Consider the following 20410-nt stretch of genomic DNA (forward strand, 5'->3'; position numbering starts at 1 on the left):
CTATTCTTTTTTAAATTTCCCCTTATTGTTTACTTATTTATTAAACTGTTTTTGAATTTGCGTGTAGCTGACCTACAATGTTACATTAGTTTCAGGTGTACAACTTAGTTATTCAACTTCTATATGTTATGCCACGCTTATCACAAATGTAGCTACCATCTGTTACCACACAACGCCATTATAATATCATTGACTATATTCCCTACGCTGTGCCTTTTATTCTTGCGATTTATTCATTCCATAACTGGAAGTCTGTATCTTCTATTCCCCTTCACCCATTTTGCAACCATCAGTTTGTTCTACTTAGAGATCTGATTTGTTTGCTTATTCATCTATTGTTTTCAGATTCCACATGAGTAAAATCATATGGTATTTGTCTTTCTCAGTCTGATTTATTTTACCTAGCATAATACCCTCTAGGTCCATCCATGTTGTCATAAATGGAACAATCTCATCCTTTGGCTCAGTAATATTCCATTATATTATAATTATATTATATATATATGTATATACATTATATATATTATACATACTCACACCGCATCTTCCTTATCCATTCATCTATTGATGGACACTTAGGTTGCTTCCATATCTTGGCCATTGTAAATAGTGCTGCAATAAACACAGGAGGGCATGCGTCTTTTCAAAGTGGTGTTTTGTTTTCTTTGGGTAAATAAATAGCCAATAGTAGAATTATTGGATTATACGGTATTTCTACTTTTAATTTTTTGAGGAACCTCCATACTGTTTTCCACAATGGCTGCTAATTTACACTCCCACTCCTTTTTCTCCACATCCTTGCCGACACTTGTTATTTCTGTATTTCTGAATTTAAAGCAGTGAGAGCAGTTGTTAATCTGGACCCCTGGAAATAATGGATACACTACGGGATATTCCAAAAGTCTGGAAACAGAAGGAAAATGATATATTTGTCATGTTGTTTTTCAGATGAACAATTATATCCATTGTTTTTAATTTGGAAAGGTATCTGGAATGTTGACAAAAAGCATATTGAGCATGTTATTTTGGAACGTAATATTACATTTTCAAAAAGTTTCCTGACTTTCTCGGCTCTATTTGTCACGTGCCAGGCCATGTTAGGTAGGCATTGGGTACGCAATGGTGAGCAGACATGGTCCCTCCCTCACATTAATTACCAGTAGTATTTACAAGAGCAGAACATAGACCATCCTGAAACTGGGCTACCGCGGTATCTATAAATTTTTGACAGCAACATGAGGAATAAACACAGAGGTGAAGGAAGGAGGGAGAAAGGAAAGAAGGAAAGAAAAGCAGTTCAGCTTAGTAGGATTAGAAACAAAATTTTAGAACTAGAAGGAAATCTTACAGATCATCTGATTTAGTGGCTCTTAACCACAGCTGCGCATCGAATTACCTACGAAGCCTTTTCAGGCTAAATGTGCAAGACCACACTCAAAACCTCCTGCCTTAAAATCTTTGTGTATTTGTCTTTTGAAAAAGCTGCACAGACATTTATGATTCAAACCTTTGGTTAATATGTACTGATGATCTAGCCTAATTCCCTCACTTAAATATGAGGAAACTGAGGCCCAGAGAGGTTGAGAGGCCTCCCCAAAATCACACAGCTATATTACAGTCTAATTTTCCTGATTTTCAGAAAGAGACTGGAGAAAAGCTGTCTTTTTCTGCATTATTATACCACATCACTATTGTCTATTCCTTTTTTTTTTTTTAATGTTTATTTATTTTGAGAGACAGAGAGTGTGAGCCTGGGAGGGACAGAGAGAGAGACAGTTTCTGAAGCAGGCTCCAGGCTCTGAGCTGTCAGCACAGAACCCGACACAGGGCTCAAACCCACGAACTATGAAATCATGACCTGAGCCAAATAGGACACTTAACCGAATGAGCCACCCAGGCACCCTAGCACTATTCTTGAAGCTCTGCTCAAGAAGAGACAGGATAAACTGACCAGTACTTGTCAAAAGTTACCGAGCCAAAGTAAAAAGCCAGTGTCAACGGGCAAGACAAACATATAAATAGCAAAAGACCCATCATACACCATAGCAAGCTGGTTGCTTCCTCCTTAAACAGCCAAGTCAAGCTAGTTTAAAACATTCTCAAATAAATATCATTATTCCTATCAGTTTCTCATGTCAGCACTGCAATGAATAATAATTTTGGGTTTCACAGATAAGGAGGGGGAGAAGAGAGTGATTTTTCTGGTTTATTCCTTAAAATTCAGAAGGTCAAAAAAAAAACATTTCTAACACCTCAATATGAAGAAAGACTGGTCTGCCTTTAACGTGTTTGGCAGTACTTAAGGACATGTTTTTGGCTATTAGCCTGGCAAGCTGTTTAAGCTTATAGAAGGCCCACAAAGGAAACTTACATGATTACGTTAACTAAACACAAACATCTTCTCTGTATATTTTATTCCCTCCCTTCACATTCACAAAAACATAAGGGCCAAAGCACTTTAGAATTAGGTGAGGGGAGCAAGTTGTTTATCACTTCAGCTCCTCTCTCAAGGCTCGTGTAAATAAGGAACTCAATGAAATTATTCATGTGATCCTTGCAATTAACAAGGCTAAGCATCAGAAAGCAGTTCAAAATTTGTAGGAAGCATATGGATTTCCTTACAAGAAACATCTGTGATTCTCTAAGGTACTTCAGACCTCACTTTATCTCTTTGTAAAAATTATGTAACATGCGCATCCTCCAAGCTCCGAACACACTTATTACATAGTCACAGAAGAATTTAAAATGCCGTCTTTTTTTTGACACACATTACAGTAAGTGTTTCAACACTGGAGCACTAAGCAGTCTTTGCACATAAAATCTAACCGTTCCCTAAATTGTTTGGAAGTGATGTTTTAAAACAAAACAAAATGCCACACTAGCTCTTTTTCAGATCCTAACTAAGGACCTTAGATTATCCAAGCATGTAAATAACATAGTTGGAAATATCAATTATGGTTAACAAGTCCTGAGTGTCTTCAGGAGATTACCATATTATTTGCTTATCAGTGAGATAAAAGAAAAAAAAAAGCGCAAATGCTTTTGGTGAAACTGTAACATGGTTTAAATCAGTTTACTATTTTTAGACTGAAAGAGTGGTATATATGCACTTGTATTTGTGTGTGTGTGTGTGTGTGTGTGTCCAGAAGACAGCATTTTAACTAGGGCAGAGGAGATGGCCAATATAGAAAAGGGTTTTAATAGACTTTCTATTTCAACCATGGTTACTGTGGGCTTTGTCACTATAGCAATGGGCCCTGGTGGGGCATGTATCTGGCAGGCTGGGGTGCTCAGCTGATAAAGCAACATAAACCTCGTTTTACCTCGAGCTGAGCAAATTTCCTCTAAAAAGCAAATTTTTAGAATTAAAATTAATTGCAAGACAGTGTTTCAAGGATAAAGGAGAAGTCTAAGCATCAGTCGGAGGGCACTTCTTCACAAGACACTGCTACATGAAATCAAACCTCACACTTTCTCCTAGATTGTATCAAACGCCTTCACTATCGTTCGTTAAAGGTAGTACCTTGGATTTAGGCAGTAGCCTCCAGGATCTCAATGATTCCTAGCAGCCTGGGTTAATTTCAGCTGTCTCTACAGGGGCTACATGAAACATGGCATTTACAAATTTGGATTATACAGCACTATTTATTACACTATGGAAGATTTCCAAAAATGCCAGAAGAGATGTTGGCATTTATGCAAGTCAACTACTGTTCAACCCAAAGAAGCACTATATTCTATAGGATGTTTTTGCCAGGATTGAAAGAGCCTATGTGAAAACACCTTAATTAGGACCATCTTAGCACCTCAGTTATTGGATACCCTCTAGCTCTAGGTGTTACATTTCAAATGGGCCAACAAACTATCCTGGAAACAGAACCCTCCCCGCCCCCGCCGCCCGGGTGCTATAACCAATCGCTTCACTCCAAGTCCTGAGAGTGTATATTTTCTTATTTTCAGATTTAATAAGTCAGGTATATCTGGTAGCTATTAAAAGATTGAAACCACTACCGTTTTAAAAGGTTTCAGTGTTCAGAAATTTCAACCCCACAGAGGGGCAGATCTGGAGGGCCTGGTTGCTGCAGAATGGTGGAATTATTTGCTGGTCTCCCCCCCCCCCCCCCACTGCCCCCCCCACCGCCACCGCCCCCACCACTCCTTTAAAGAATATTCTTATTGACCTCTCTCTACTCTTTTAATGTATTTTTAACACATGATCATGGGCTCACAAAAGTAAAATAGAAAAATCTGAAGACAGTATGTCAAATAGTCTCCAGTGACCTAAAAAGATAATTTAAGTTTCCCCACAAGGGGATTTTTTTTTTTAATGTTTATTTAATTTTGAGAGAGAGAGAGACAGACAGAGTGGGAGCAGGGGAGGGCAGAGAGAGGGAGCCACAGAATCTGAAGCAGGCTCCAGGCTCTTAACTGTCAGCACAGAACCCGGTGCAGGGCTCAAGCTCACGAAGAGATCATGACCTGAACCGGTCAGAGGCTTAACCGACTGAGCCACCCAGGTGCCCCTACAAAGATAATTAGAATGATATTTGGCTAAAGAAGAAAGGGGCGGGGAAACCTGAAAACATTAGCTACTTACAGTATGTGATCAGATAACCTCTTCCCTTCTTATTCTTTGGGGAAATCCAAACTACTGTACAATGTTTCTTTAAAATTTCCTTTAATGAAAAGTTCAGTTATGCTTGCTCAAAGCAAAGGGCCATCCTACAAACCAGGACCAATATTGTATCTTGTTAAGTGGTGGCTACTTTATATCAGACTTTTTTTTTAAGGCAACAAAAATGGGGGGGGGGGGTAGGTGGTTATAAAAAAACTTCACAGGAAACCAAATAGCCTTTATTTAAATTAAAAGCAATCACAGCCTGATTCTTGGAACATGCTTCGAAATGCTTTTTGGCATGCAGCTGCTACATGCCGCCAATATTGTGTGTAATTGGAAACATTTCAAACAGAATTGTTACCAAAGTCAAAGACCATAATTGCGAGCTGTGGGATCTGCCTCGGATAAAAGAAGGGCAGCTGAGTGAGAGCACACTGCACTGAGTCGTCTACTTACCGGTCTGCATCTGACTGCAATATTTCCACTGTATTATTGACAAATCTTTCTTTCCAAAGACCCAATGAGAAAAGAAGGAAACAGAGAAGCATACACAAAGCAAAAGCTGGGGAATGCTATAAATCAGCAATTGGGTCAAAACTCTTAGGGGTATATGACTTCAGTTCTAGAACAACTGAAATAACACAGCCCTAACTTTTTTTTTTTTTCCTGAAGTGCAATCCACTAGAAATGAAAGGCACCTCTCCCAAGAGTTGACCCCAAATCTACCAGTGAGAAAAATACAACTGCAGTTTAATTGGTCAGAGGGATCACTTAGGACCAAACTTACAGAAGGCGGGTGGGAAGTTAAGTAAAGTTAAGTGGGACAGGGGATGGGGGGATGGGGGATTGGGGGTGGGGGGTTGGGGGTGGGGTTGGGGGAAAGTTAGGTAAGGTAAATGAAAGCTGTTTGCTAGTTTACAGCTTTAAGTTTCAAAATGTTTATGCTGTCATCTGCCTTGCTGACATTTTTATTTGTATTTTAAATTTAAAGTCTCTCTTTATAAGGAAATGAAGCTGGAAAGGTCTAATCCCTTCAGGATGGGCAATCACTCTTGTTCCTAGAGAGGTCCCTTCAAAAGTGACCAAAATGCATTTGGAATTTAGTCTAAACAAGCGAACAACACAGAAACACAGGAGGAATTATCCCATTTTCTTTGCGAGGTCTGATCCCCTCTAGTAACTGGAAATAGAGCCAGTGGACCACTGGCTCAGGACTGGTTCTTGGAAAAATCGAGTCATTCTGGCACACAGGGCAGTGATCCGATTATTCTGTGGTATCTCCTCGCCAGAAGCGTCATGACATCAGCATGCTCCAACTTGGAATGTATGCCTCTTCCCACCATCCCTCCTTCGGGAGAGAGGGGAATGAGGGAAACATGGGCTTAGCTGGATCCCCCATTTCCACTGCTCCAAGTGTTCCTTCACCAACACACATGCAGTGACCCTCCTTGACTTCAGTTCAGCACAGCTGCAAACTGAGTGTGGTCTTGTGTTACGGGGTGGTGGTGGGAGCTGAGGTGGTACACTTGTGTCTAGGGGAGATGGTGAAGTCCAGAAGTGGGGGGGCTGCTGTGGTTCCCGGTGCCATCTCTGTCCCCGTACCCTGCTCTGGAGCGCTGGCCCCACCTGCTGCCCGAGGTTTCGAGGAACGGCAACAATACGGGACTTGGCACCTAGATTATTGGACTTTCTTCTTCCAGTGTGTTTGCTCTCACAACAGCCTTTCAAAGATGTTAGTGCACAAAATGAAAATGCTTTGTTCTGTGACCAAAAGAAGAAGCCGTAAGGGTCCCTTAAAACACCAACCAACCAACCAAGAAATCCAATTCATTCACTTTCTTAACACCTCTTTATTATGGAATAATTACATGTGGCTATAAGCAAATTGAATATTCTCACACTAATAAGAGTTAAACAATTGATATTATTTCACAAAAAGTGAGGGGAAAAGAGCGAGAGAGCTATCTTTCCAACAGGAAGGGGTCTATCCTGGTCAAGTGGCATCTTTAACATTTCTATGCACAGATGAGAATCACTTTGACTTTTTAAATTACTTCCCTTCTTTAAAAGGAAAAATCTACTCTTTATGAACTACTTTAACCAGAAAACCGACTGCAATTAACTAGAATACTGGTAATGATCATTTTTTCTGAAAATCATTTCCCATAATATTGGAAAATACAAACTACAGGTTTAGGCCATTAAGAGTTACTTCATTACTGGAAGGTAATTTTTAAAGATTCTCATTCCATTCCATGAATAATATGAACATCACTCATAATATTCAACTCTGTGTTTTGCTTTCAAGGAATTATCAAAGTTGTTAGAAAAATTACTTTATAATGCCACTTTTTGAAACTTAGATTTCAGCTTAATTTTTCAAATCCTTCATTAAAGAAACCTCAAATTTTAACTTTTTCTTTTGTGTCTTTTCAGAATTATCATAGGAGAGGATATCAGTAGCAATCAGACTTTCACCCACATCTGACTCTAAACTTAATAGTTTAGCTATTAACCCTACAAGGTTTTTTTTTTCTTCCCAGCTGATACTAGATTTTATTTGCATGACCAAAGCTGACTCATTGCAATCTCCTTTATTATAGAGACAAACGGTGGTTCCACGGAAGTTGGTTATAAAAACATGATAAACTTTTTAAGTTTCATCGGTATTGTTAGCAGAACTGATTGAATCTGTCACTTTAGTAAAATAGATAACTTTTCTTAAAAAAAAATCTGTAAACCAACAGGATCACACGGTGACAAATCAACAGTAAGTACCAAATTAAGGATGGAAAAATTAATTTACTAAACCCATTTGCTCACATCAACATGGCCACCTCTATGTACCATCCAGCTCTTCCCTCCTCCTTTCCTCCTCTCTTCCCCTCCCTCCCTTGATCCTTCCCTTCCCTCCTTCTTTCCTTCCTTCTAGATTTATTCACAAGAATGAGTCACTATTGTTAGCCATGACTTATTAAAACAGATTTTCGAGTCCATCAGCAAGCGTGCTGACTCTTAACTGTGGGTAATGTCCATTTGTTTCCAGAACCTTTAGTTTTAATATGTAGAACACATGCATTGTTAACCTTTAAATCCTCTGTATAAACATTTCTGGAAGGGCTTGTAAAATATCTCCTTCTGTGTTTCCTGACTGGCCAGTTGATGGCAGTTAGAAACCCCCCCCCTGGTACCAGCAGGTGCTGTATTTTGCTTTCTTCGGGCTCCAGCTGGGTTACAATGACAGATTCCTGTCCCAGGCCAAACCAGCCACCTAGGCTAGGACCCCACTGGAGGCAACCCGAACCAGGCCCCACCAGACAGCAAGATAAATGGCTGCTGTTTAAGTTGAAAATCCCTTGGTGGGAGTAAATATTGTTCCAGGGAAAAAGGCTTGACAAATATTGCGTCATCCTTCCAGAGCTGTCTTGATTAAAGCAGAATCTTTGGATTAAGTTGGTGCTCAATTCAAAATGTATCTATCTTGCTGTCATGGGATTTCCCCCCCCCTTCCTAGAGTCTGAAAACACATATTGTTGAGGATGGTCAAACAAGACTGCCGCCTCCCCAAGGGGCTGCAGTCCACTCTTGATAATAGAAGGCGGCTGAACACTGACACTTTGCTGAGGAGAATGGAGACAGCAAAGGCTTAGTGGGAAAAGGCCAGTTGTCACCTAAGTGACAGGCAACAGCTGAGCTCACACATCTGGAGCCGGACCAGGGCAAACATCCAGCAACCCTTGCTGGTCTACACCTTGGGCTTGTCTGAAGGGACAGCAGAAGTTCCCCTTCCTCCAAAAGTACATTAAAAAATAATCTGAGGGTGAAGCACGTCAATTATGTAACACCAGCTGCACACACAGCTGATTAAAATGAAGAGAGAGGGACACGAAACTGTAAGGCATGCTCACGTTCGATTTTGTTAGGTACAAAGCGTCCTGCATCAAATCCATTCTAAAAGTCACATACACATGCATGCTTTTTACAGCACAGATGCATGTGAACCTCTCCGGAGAGGCCACATCTTTCCAGGGGCTTTTTTCCTTTTAGGCAGGTTCCCAGGCTGCGCTCTTCACCTTGTTCATGGCCGCACTTGCCTCCCATACTCTTTAGAAAATCAGCAATCGAACACCTTTGGGTTCTGACTCTGAATCGCCCTCAGCCAGGCTGGAACTCAGTGCGGTGCCATCCGTATGTCGTTCTTCAGGCTCCTGAAGACAATCTGTGGGCAATTACCCCCAAGTCCCCCCAGATAATATGGCACTGCCGATGGTCACTGGCGATGTCGTTTGTTTTTCTTAGAGGGCAATGAAATTTTAACAGCTTTCTGCTGCATCCCGAGTCCCGGCCCTGCTAATAATTAACATGCCCAGTTTCTCCAACTTTTTTTTCTGCCGAAAAGGGAGGAAGACGCTCCCATTCTTTCCCAGGGACGTGCTACCTTCAGAAAATACCTTTGTCGAGGATGGGGGTGGGGGGCGCGGGGGAGCCGAAGCACCCCTGCCGAAAAGCAACCGGCCCTTCCCGCAGAGCCTTGGGAGGGAATCAGCACCCTCCCTCCGGAGGCCAGTAGGTGACAGGAGATCCCAAGCGGCGGACACATGCCGACGCACCCTCGCCTCCCTGCGCCCCTCATCGCCCCGACTCTGGGGCCACTGAACGGGTTTCCACGTAGGAGAGAATCAGGGGAAGAGTTGGTAGTGATGCAGCAAACCGGAGCCATGCGGACAGCCTATCTGAAGCCCTGTCGGTGCTGCAACCTAGTATCTGCTTTCACCGTCTACACAGCCCAACAAGCAGATTATGCCCTTCTCCCTTGCTGTCTGCTCCGCCGGCCCAGCCAGGATGTCACAGCAACCCCCCCCCCCCAACCTCCCGCAGTGACCCCCTGGGTGCCTAGCCCTTCCCGTCCGGCGCTCGCCACCCACTGCCGCGCCGCAGCCCCTCTGCAGAGCCGGCGGGAGCCGGGCTGCCACTCACCCCGCGCGAGGCAGAGAGCGGTCGGCTGGACGGTCCTCCGCGCCGCGGCAGGTCTGCGGTGCGGCGGTCCGCGGCGTCAGGGGTGGGCGAGGGCGGGCAGCCAGCGAACCATCCAGAGAGCCCGGCAAGTCGCCGCGCCGGCCGCGGGGCCCCTCGGGGAAGTCAGCGCAGGCGGCGCGCGGCGGGCATGTTCCGGGGCGCGCTGTCGGGCAGCGGCGGCGGCGGCCGCGGAAGGCGGCGCTCGCAGCGGGCTGCAGGCAGAGTGCGCTCCGACTCCGGAGCCCCGCGCCGCGGCGCCGCCGCGCACCCCGCCCTCGGCCTCCGGGGCCCGGCGGGAGCGAAAACGCGGAGCGCGGACGCAGCCGCGGGATCCAGGCCGCTCGGCGCGCACCCACGCGCGCCCCGGCTCGGCCCCGAGCGGCGAGGTCGGTGCCCGGCTCCGGAGGGCGCGCGGGCGCGGGGCGGCGCGGCCGGGAGTGCGTGCGGGCGGGCGGGCGGCGAGCTGGGCAGGACCCGCTGGGCGAGCAGCCGGCGGCGCGGAGCTGGGGGCGGGTAAGCTGCGAGATGAAGTTCACCCTGGCGCAGCCCAGGTTCTCAAGTGCAGCTCGCTCTTCTCCTCCGCCCCGCCCCCGATTTTATGCTCCCTCCCCCTTTTTTTAAACCAACAATCCTGATGGATTGAAAGACAGGAAGGGGTGACGCGGAGGAAAAGACAAACCCAATTTCCTCTGATCAAACGGTTTGGGGATTGCCTATTTGGGTCTCTCTTCACTTGGCGTGTGTGCTGGGGGAAGGGGTAGTTAATTAAACTCTTAGATTCCTTCCGGCGCGCCTCGCCTTGCCTCGCTGGGGACCCCCTTGGACTCGATCCTATCTCCTGTAATCCTGCAGGCTGGGCTGCCTGGGCCTGGGAGCAAGAAGCCGAATATTCAGCCTCTAGGTTCTTTCCCTTCCCCTCCTCGACGGTCCTAGCATCTCAAAGAAATTCCCCAAGTGTGGGGGTCTCATGTGAGAACCTGAGCCCACCCCAATGTCCAGAGCCTGACCCAAGTTAGCGCGTCTTACTTTGGAGTCGTTTTCAGAGTATTAATTTGATCACGAGGATCATTTTTCATTGGCCAACTACTCTCCAGGTTTTCTCTCTGCCCGATTCCCAAGGTTGGGCTCTCAGGCACTTTCTCCCAGGATGTACTAGGCCTGTTTGCAAGTTCTGCCCTGACATTTGTGTTCCCTTAGAACCTCTCACCATTTCCAGTTCCCCATCAGTGGAGTCACACACCCATGTGGGTACGATTTCCCCCGAGGTTGCAGAGGGCAGACTCCATGGCAGCTGCTAACCCCCAACTTGACAGGTGTCTCTGCAAAGCTGGACTTTGTTGATCTCTCAACCCCTGTCACAACCATCTAGGATACTGTATCATCTTCCAGGAAGACGAAGATGTGTGTGTGTGTGTGTGTGTGTGTGTGTGTGTGTGTGTGTGCGCGCGCGCGCGCGCGCGCTAGGGGGGGGGGTGTTGTAAGAAGCATTTATATTCCTTTAAGAAAAATCAAAATTGCCAAATTCAGAATTTTTCAGAGCACCGAGTCTCCTGGATTTTCATTGGAAGTGAAGCAAGGGACAACTCAGCAAAAATAGAGCCGATGAAAAAGAGGATGTAAGGAAATAACATCTAAAGGCAAAGGGAGGAGGAAATGGTACAAATCTAGGGAAAGGTTTCGCCTTGGCACTGTGCTCTGTAATTCCAAGTCTGACTCACATCTCCTGCACTACAGAAACTGTCTCCCTTCTAGATACACAGGATGAGTTTCTAATTCTTTGAGCACAGATCACTCAGGAAACAAGGCTGTTGCTTTTGAAATAACTCCACTTGCTTGTGGTGTTTGTAACTGATGGGAATCTGAAGGGAAACAACCTAGGCTGTCTTGCCCCTCGGCATTTTATTGGAGTTAGCTTTTAAGTTATGTCTGTTTATCTTGCCATGGTTACAAATGCTTCTATTAAGCTATAAACTTTTAGCTTCTCTCTAACCTCCAGAACTGCCCAAGAAGACTGACAAGGTGAATTGTTTCACCCATGGAGGTAGTAAAATTAGTACTTTTAGAGGCAGAGAGTCCACTCTCTTTGCTAGTATCTGTGGGTGTCTATCTGTCTATTGTCTCAATCAAGACCTTCACATGAAAGCACTTTCCCAACCAAATGAGTGATGCAGTAGAATAGAATCCATGGAGGATGGAGCAGAGAATGGCGTCACTCATACTGTGGCGTCTTCACGAGAAAGTCCTTTTCAGTGGACCAGCAGGCATTTGTAGCAGGCAGAATTGGGTATGTAGAAGGTCATGGAGAGAATATTTGTAATGCCTGCACTTGGACTTCCCCACAAATTGGGGGAAATGCTACTTTCTTATGCTAAGAAATGAATCTGTTATCAGAGGACTTATAACTCTATGATGACTCCACAAAGGTGTTGTTTACTTGAGCATCAAACATGTTGGGCATGGCAGGGCATCCACAACTGTTCCCTCCAGAGGCTTACTTCCTCTCCAGACAGTGTGTCGGGCAGCATATTTTGGATTCAATGAAAATGTGAATGCTTGGTCTTCAACCAGGACTCTCATAATACTCCTTTGGATACTGCATGTGGTGATTTGTCATCAGAGAAATCTGAATTCAAATCCCAGCCCCACTGCCCACCAAATGCAGCCCGGGAATTGCAGTTAATCTTGAGGTGATTCTTAGTTTCTTCATTTGCAAATGAGGAGAGTGATAACTACCTCGGAGAACTTTAGGGGAGGATTGAATGCTAGGTGTGCAGAAAAGACTCAATAGATGGAAAGTTTGTATAACGCCACAGCCACTCTTCTCTACACTAGGGTCCGTGAAAAATCCTACAAGTGAGAAAAGAAGCATTTTAAAATTTAATCGAAAAAAGCATTCTTCATTATGGAGTATTGGGTTGCTTCTGGGTCTTTTGTATTACTGGTGTTACTTTCTTTGCCTTTACAAACCAACATGGTACCATACCCTTTATAAGCAAATAAATTCACTTAGGGAATGTTTACTTTTCTTTTACAGCCTTGATAACAAACGGATCTTTTTTTTTTTTTTTTTTTTTTCAACGTTTATTTATTTTTTTGGGACAGAGAGAGACAGAGCATGAACGGGGGAGGGGCAGAGAGAGAGGGAGACACAGAATCGGAAACAGGCTACAGGCTCTGAGCCATCAGCCCAGAGCCCGACGCGAGGCTCGAACTCACGGACCCGAGATCGTGACCTGGCTGAAGTCGGACGCTTATCCGACTGCGCCACCCAGGCGCCCCATTTTTTTTTAAGTTTATATATTTTTTTGAGAGAGAGAAAGAGAGAGAGACAGAACACACACACGGGGAGAGGCAGAGAGAGGGGGACAGAGGATCCGAAGCAGGCTCCAGGTTGTCAGCACAGAGCCCGATGTGGGGCTCGAACTCATGAACCGCGAGATCAGGACCTGAGCTGAAGTCGGATGCTTAACTGACTGAGCCACCCAGGCACCCCACAACTGTATTTTTAAAATGATAGCCTGATGCATTAAATTGTGTCCTCCAGAGATTCGTACATTGAAGTGCTCACCTCTAGTACCTCAGTATGTAATCTGGTTTGGAGGTACAGTCTTTGTAGAGATAATCAGGTTAAAATGAGGTCAGCAGGGTGAGCCCTGATCCAATATGACTGGAGTCCTTATAACAAGGGGAGATTTGGAAACAGACACGCACACAGGGAGACCACCAGGTGAATATGGAATGGAGGCAAAGTTAAAGGTGATGCCTCTGCAAACCAAGAGATCACCAGAAGCTAGATGAGACACGTGGAACAGATTCTTTCTCACAGCCCTCAGAGGAACCAAGCCCTGCTGACACTGTGATCTCAGACTTCTAGCCCCCAGAACTATGCTACAATAAATTCCTGTTGTTTAAGGCACCCCGTTTGTGGGGTGTTGTTATGGCAGCCTCAGCAAATGAATGCAATATGCAACCAAGTCATGCCATTGAATATCTTTCGGCTCACAGAAGAGTGCTTTCACGTGAAGATGAAAAGTTCTCGACAGCTTAGGCCCCAAGCTTGGACCTTAAAAAAGGAAGAACCGGACAGTGTTGGCAGGCTCTGTTTGGTTCCCAGGTCTGTTTGATTCCTAGGCTTTGCTTGGTCCCTGTTCCCTGTGTTTGCCCACAACTGGGACTCCTTTCCGTGACCTGAAGACTCAGCTCCACTCAGTGTTTCCAGGGCAAACCAGTTTTGACTCTTTAATGAAGGTCATAGGCCGGGGTGCCTGAGTGGCTCAGACGGTTGAGCGTCTGACTACGGCTCAGGTCATGATCTCGCAGTTTGTCAGTTTGAGCCCCGCGTCGGACTCTGTGCTGACAGCTCAGAGCCTGGAGCCTGCTTCGGATTCTGTGTCTCTCCATCTCTCGGCCTCTCCCCTGCTCATGCTCTGTGTCTCTCTGTCTCTCAATAATAAATAAACGTTAAAAAAAAATTTTAATGAAGGTCATAGGCTTAGCTGTAAGGCATGTTCCCCTGCTAGAAATTCTACATAGGTTTCCTAGGTTGAGTACACCCTCCTGTATTAGCTTAAAAGATCCCTCATATTTGTACTCTATCTCTCTAGTTATTTTCCTACTGGTCCCCACCCTTGTTTGCTCTAAGCATATTAAAGTATTTACAATTCTTCAAAAGCATTAAGCTATTTTATGCCTCTGTGCTTTGAACATACCTAGAACGTTACCCACTGATAACTGCCCTCTTTATTAGCTAACTCCTGCTTATCCTTTAAAATTCAACTGAAGCATTACCTTCTTGATTGTCCATCCATATGCATATTGTTTTGTCTGTCTAGCATCTATTTCTCCTTTGCAATGCCCAGATTTTCTTTGGAGAACCATTTTCGCCCATTGCGATGCCTATGGTTGCCTTGGGGACTCACCCCTGGCTTTGTTGTTTGGACTGTGTGACTAAGACTAGAAAATTAGGGGCCTGGATCCTCCTAATCAAAAGATTGGTCCAGGGATGGGCATATGATCCAGGATAGATCCTGGGATCTTGCAGGAACTTTTAGGAGTTTGACAACAACAAAGTCAACAAATACTTACTGAGCATTTATATAATAGTGACCTCTTTGCTGGAAATTTAATAATAAACCAAACAGACAAAGTTTTTATCCCTATAGCTCTTCTTTGAGCCCCTGGATCAAACCTTGCCTGAAAACAAACTACCACTGAGTTTTTCAGATTAAATTGATATTTTGTTGTTGTCTTTGAAGCCAGTTTGGGGTTTAAGTGACTTGCAAATTAAAGAATACTAACTGGTACATTCCCTTCACCATTTAGATGCTACCTTCTCTGTTCAACTTTCTACTCTTTTATCACATCATTTGTTTATTTGATTAATTATACCTGATCTTATTCCAAAAAGAGTTAAGCCCACTTACAATTAAGCAACAATAACATATGGCAAGTGAACTTGACATTGTAATTTGAAAGTCAGTATGAAATGAGAAACAGAAATGAGACAAATTTATAAAATGAATTCCTAAAGAGTGGCACACAATTTAGCTTTCAGGTTTCTAGCAGCCAATATAACAAGGGTATCATAATTCTTACACAATTGAAAATGTGTCTAAGATAAAATATTCCTTGTAGGAGAAGCACAACTATTGCTAACTCAAAGAGCAGGAGGAAGCACCCAGAGCAGGTCGTCATGAATAAGGCTCTAGAAAAATGATGTACAGTGTCCTCAACAACATCCTCACAGAGTACACGACAATGCGTTTCTTGGGGCTGTTGGTGAGAGCATCTGTCAATTCGTTTCTCAGAAAATTCCTTTTTCAGAAAGAGTAATTTAATTCACTTCACTTTGTGACAGGCACTTCACAGAGTATATGACAATCACAAGGAAGTTGGTAGTCCAAAGTGTTCTGGTAGGGCACAGCAGAGGTAAGCCACATAGCTGGAGGGGATAGAGGTAAGGTCAGAGAAGGCTTCCTGGGAGAAGAGGCACCTGAAAGGTGAACTACCTAGGCAAAGGTGTGTGTGTGTGTGTGTGTGTGTGTGTGTGTGTGTGTGTGTGTCCATGGTCAACCAATTTAGTTAGAGGGAACATCACGTGTAAAAGTGAGGGTGTGGTGGATCTGAGAAACTGAAAGATGTCCAGTCTGGCCGCAGTTTGGGGGACAAGGGGAGAGCAGTGATGGAGGCGTGGATGAGCCTGGGGAGATGGGCAGAGGCTGCATCATGAATAAGCTTTGGTGGGGGAGGCTGGTGAGTTCAGCTTTGGATATCAAGAGAAGATAACCCTCCAAACTGACTAAGAAGCCAAAGATCTAGAAAAGAGCGAGGGAGGACGTGGTGTGAAAGAATTCAAGAGCAGAGGGCATTTCAAGAGCAGAGTAGTACCTAGCCCCTTCTGCTAAATTTCAGACCACCCAGAACAAACTGTGCTCCATGAAGCCCTAATAGTTCTATCGAACATCTAAATTAGAGGTTTGCAGGAGGCCCTCTGAGGTCCTGAAGGGTGGGCCTTGGGGACCTCAGGAAGGTTCTGCAGTTGATAGTAGCTGTATAAAGTATACTGGCTAATCTGCGCGTGCCCTTCAGGCAATCCTCCATAAATAAATATGCACCAGGCTTTTGGGAGTTTGGCCAGTAGTGATCTTGAAATTATCATTCCTTGGCAATACTCAACCACTCTCTGCTGCTCATTTAAAAAGGAATTATATGTCTGGGGCACCTGGGTGGCTCAGTCAGTTGAGCGTCTGACTCTTGATTTGGCTCAGGTCAGGATCTCATGGTTCACGGAATTCGGCCCCTCCTCGGGCTCTGTGCTGACAGCGCAGAGCCTGCTTGGGATTCTCTCTCTCTCCCTGTCTCTCTGCCCCACCCCTGCTTGTCCTCTCACTCTCTAAATCAGTCAATCAATCAATCAATGAATCAATTCCTTAAAGAAAAAAGAGTTAAATGTTTTAACAGACAGCTGAGCCAAACTGTGAACATTGATCATCTCTTGTGAAAACTGCCCCAGGATATATGCAAGAATCCGAGATCACTTCAGAGGTGAGTGGGAGCAAGATGGTGGGTTAGGGTCCGCTCCTTTGTCAGAGCAATCCTTGTAATCTTCCACCTGTTGTCTCTGCTGCTGGTCTGCTCCTTGAGGAGCAGTTGTGACTCCACTGCCTTGCACAGAGACTGGAACAGAGTAGGTGCTCAGTATACACAGAACAATAAGTGACTACTGGGGTCTCAATAGAGGGAGTGAAGGAGTGAGTGGGGGACAGATACAGCTGGTCAGCACATGCCTAAGGGGATCCAGCCAAGGCTAGTGTGGTCCACAGTCTGCAGGAACGCAGGGGCAGGCATTTGGGCAGTAGAGACAGCCACGGATGGGGAGGCAGTGGGCCAGGTGAAGTGGCAATTAGGGTTTGGGACAGGGTCTCACCTCCCAGGAAGAGGGAGTGTTAGATTGTCAGCATTCAACCAAAGGAGCTGGAGTTCAAGTGTGGACCAGAGTCCCAGTGACCAAATTAGAAAGCAGGGGTGAAATCCAATGGTATCTACCCATGGTGGGGCATGGCTGCTGCTGGTAGGATACCCAGAGCAGATACCTCGCTTTGGGGGAACAAGATTAATTGGATCTCCACCGCCAAAATGGAGAGGCTGAGACTGGAAGATAGATTGGTGTTTGTGTATTTTGGTTCTCTGATTCTGTCTTCCTTATTTATACTTCAAACCAGACACGATCGATTTTACATACTTGTGAGTATGAGAAAGAGAGAGAAAGAAGAAAAATAAATGTCCTTTTTGCTCCCAGCTATTATCCCTATTCTATTTCAAATCTTCTTAGTGCAATGTAGAGACACAACTAATTTATTCACTTTGACAGCTTATAAAAACTTAAGAGAGTGACATGATGGCTTCTAATGACCTTCCTGGAAATGTCTTGAGCTAAATGGTGCCTCATTTTCTCTTTTTTTCATCAAAAAGGAACTTTGGAGCTTTTAGTTGAATCACTGAAGGACCATTAAAATCAATCCTCTGCCTCTCAAACTCTAGATCTTGGGTCTGACTACATATTCTCTCCTTTTTATAAAACATTGCAATTCTTGCTTCAGAATGTTGCTTATTCTTTTGGCCGTGGGCTTGAAGATTTCCTATAGATAGCACATAGTGTTCCATAAATATCTTCAAGAATGACCTGCAATGTCTAAATTAGCTTTTCCCCCTCCCTCATGCTTTGGCTGGGGCAGGAGTTTCCAGATGTCAGAGTTTAAATAACTCCACAACTCCTGCTCATGGCCACCCCCCTCCATAAGCCAACTCCCACCTCCCACCCTGAGCCCAGAATTTGTGGGGCATTAAAGTAAAACAAAACTTAAGCAAGCGTAAGAAAAAAAAATTACATGCTCAATAGTGTGGCTATGGGCTGTAAGTGTGAAAAAGGAACAACTTTTACATAGAGCTTGCTAAACTTACGGTCCAGCATCTGGAGTTTGAGATGGGAAGGGGGAAACCGTTGAATGGTGCACTACGTGCCATTTCTGAGCAGAAAAAACCGAAAGGAAACAGTAGCCTTCTGCTCACCCACTCTGAAAACCCAGATCCAGAGTCACGGGGTAGGAAGGGGGCGGGAGCATCCTGGAGCCACATTCCTGATCCCCTGGGAACTGGCTTCCAGGCCAGCACCCTGCACCAGGATGTGGTTTTCGGGTGACTGAGAGCCACCAATGGGCTTCGAAGTTAGCCTCTTTTGTTAGTGTGCCTGCCTTGTGACTAGAGCACACTCTCCCCTACATTACTGTCCTAACGCATTAGCAGAATAATGTGTCACTCATGATGTGACTGAGTGCAATGTAGAAAGGAAATTAGTTTACTAACTCCATTAGGTTAAAAGGCAAACGGGAGACTACACCGATAATCTAACGGCAATATTTTAATTTTCAGGGTTAGTTACCTGACAGGAGAGTTCTCTTTTAATTTAGCTTTCCATGTTGTGTAATAATGAAGTTTAAGGGGCCTCACAGAGAAACAGAGGAAATTAGGGTGCCAAGCAAATTAACACACTTAATCCTTTTTATAGAGTTTCAGAGTTACAACCCACTCTTGCTAAAAAGTACTATTTCAGCCACCGAAGCAGAATAATTCAATATGAGAAAGAGAAAAAAAGAAACGCCCCCCAGAGAAAGGAGCTGGAAATGAAGTCAAAGAATCGGGAGTACGTTTTCTCCACATAAGTGACTCAAGATGGTGAGATCCCAGCCCATGCTTCTGCGAGGCATTTGAACTTCATATTTTCCAGTCGTATGAAATCTTGTCTAATCTGAAGTTGGAGTTGGCCTGTGAGACTGTTGCTCTCTTCCTCTCTTGCTGCACAGTTAGAGTAGGCAGGCACTCCTGTCAGCGGGGCCTGAGAGAAATGTGAGTACGGCGGGGTGTTTGTGGCTTTGTTCCTCGAGTCACTGCAAGAATCAGGAAAGGTGTGTGGGAGACAAGCGTAGGGAGGAAAAGGAGAGAGGAGGGGTACCTCTCAAAACACAGCCGAAGGAGAGGAAGTTCTTGTCCCAGTCTCGGCAGATATACGCTGATACTATTTTCTCCCCCAGTTGAGGTGGATGAGTCCGTCAGGGAAGCACTCTTCATGGGAGCAGTCATTGGAAACAGAACTAAGTCACCTGACTTCACAGTGCAAGTGCTGATCAGTGGACTTGGCACTTGGCAAGTTGTTACTACCGTTACTATTATTATTTTGTTTTTTTTTTAACGTTTATTCATCCTTGAGAGACAGAGCATGAGTTGGGGAGGGGCAGAGAGAGGGGGGACACAGAATCCGAAGCAGGCTCCCGGCTCCGAGCTGTCAGCACAGAGACCACCGCAGGGCTCAAGCCACGAGCTGTGAGAGATCGTGACCTGAGCTGAAGTCGGACGCTGATCCGACTGAGCCACCCAGGTGCCCTACTGTTACTATTATTGACATTATTTTTATTCAGGTCTTGAGGGTTCACTCTGGAGGAGTGTATTTTCTTTCCTTTCCTCTTTTTTTTTTTTTTTTTTTTACATATTTATTTACTTTTGAGATAGAGAAAGAGAGAGTGAGAGAGAGAGAGCACAAGCGCGCAAGTAGGAAAGAGGCAGAGAGAGAATCTCAAGCGGGCTCTGAGCCGCCAGCACAGAGACCGATGTAGGGCTTGAACTCACGAAGCATGAGATCATGACCTGAGCAGAAATCAAGGGTCAGATGCTTAACCGACTAAGCCACCCAGGTGTCCCTTCTTTTTCTTTGTTAAATTTGATGCTGAAATTGATTTAAACAGAGTACCATAGATGACTCCCTGATTTATGAGCATCATAAGTTGGGCAGTTAGTATTGTCAGTATTTCAGCGGTCCGTTCTTTCCCTTGTCTGCTATGAGTGAGGTTTGCTAACATATCAGCAATGTGGTGTCAAAGCTTTTATCATCTCTCTTCCTCACCTGGTGCTTCACATGCCTGATTTGATAATATTTGGCAGGCTTTGCGTGTTGTAAAGTTCTGATTAGATTGTTGGCCCTTAGAGGGCAGGGGCCACTTCCAATCTTTCTTTATATCCCTCACATACACCTATGTCCTTGATACTGTGCCTGCACATCCTCTGAATGCAATAAATATTGGTCGATTACTCATATTTAGTAAGCATGTAGTTTCACCTCCTCATTATACTCTGATGCAAAATCAAAGCTTTTAGATCTTGGGGGCACCTGGGTGGCTCAGGTCATGATCTCACGGTTTGTGAGTTTGAGCCCCACATCAGGCTCTG

The 20410-nt window shown here is 44.7% G+C and overlaps 1 protein-coding gene and 1 long non-coding RNA gene across 3 annotated transcripts in view; both read right to left on the reverse strand.

Annotated features, from left to right (window-relative positions):
* The window catches only part of PRICKLE1 (prickle planar cell polarity protein 1), a 111132-nt gene extending 101412 nt beyond the window's left edge, over positions 1–9720 (reverse strand). Inside the window, exon 1 of one of the 2 annotated variants that reach the window (XM_023256958.2) lies at positions 9596–9720. The gene's annotated coding sequence lies outside the window, so the exon portion shown is untranslated. The remainder of the gene's footprint in view (positions 1–9595) is intronic. The other variant, XM_045061652.1, reaches the window with a different exon arrangement.
* Positions 9721–11944: 2224 nt separating this feature from the next.
* LOC123386578 overlaps positions 11945–20410 on the reverse strand; it is a 67511-nt gene continuing 59045 nt past the window's right edge. The window contains exon 3 of the long non-coding RNA XR_006600662.1: positions 11945–12481. This is a non-coding gene — a long non-coding RNA (uncharacterized LOC123386578). The remainder of the gene's footprint in view (positions 12482–20410) is intronic.

This window comes from Felis catus, chromosome B4 (assembly GCF_018350175.1).
Source record: "Felis catus isolate Fca126 chromosome B4, F.catus_Fca126_mat1.0, whole genome shotgun sequence".
Lineage (NCBI taxonomy): Eukaryota > Metazoa > Chordata > Mammalia > Carnivora > Felidae > Felis > Felis catus.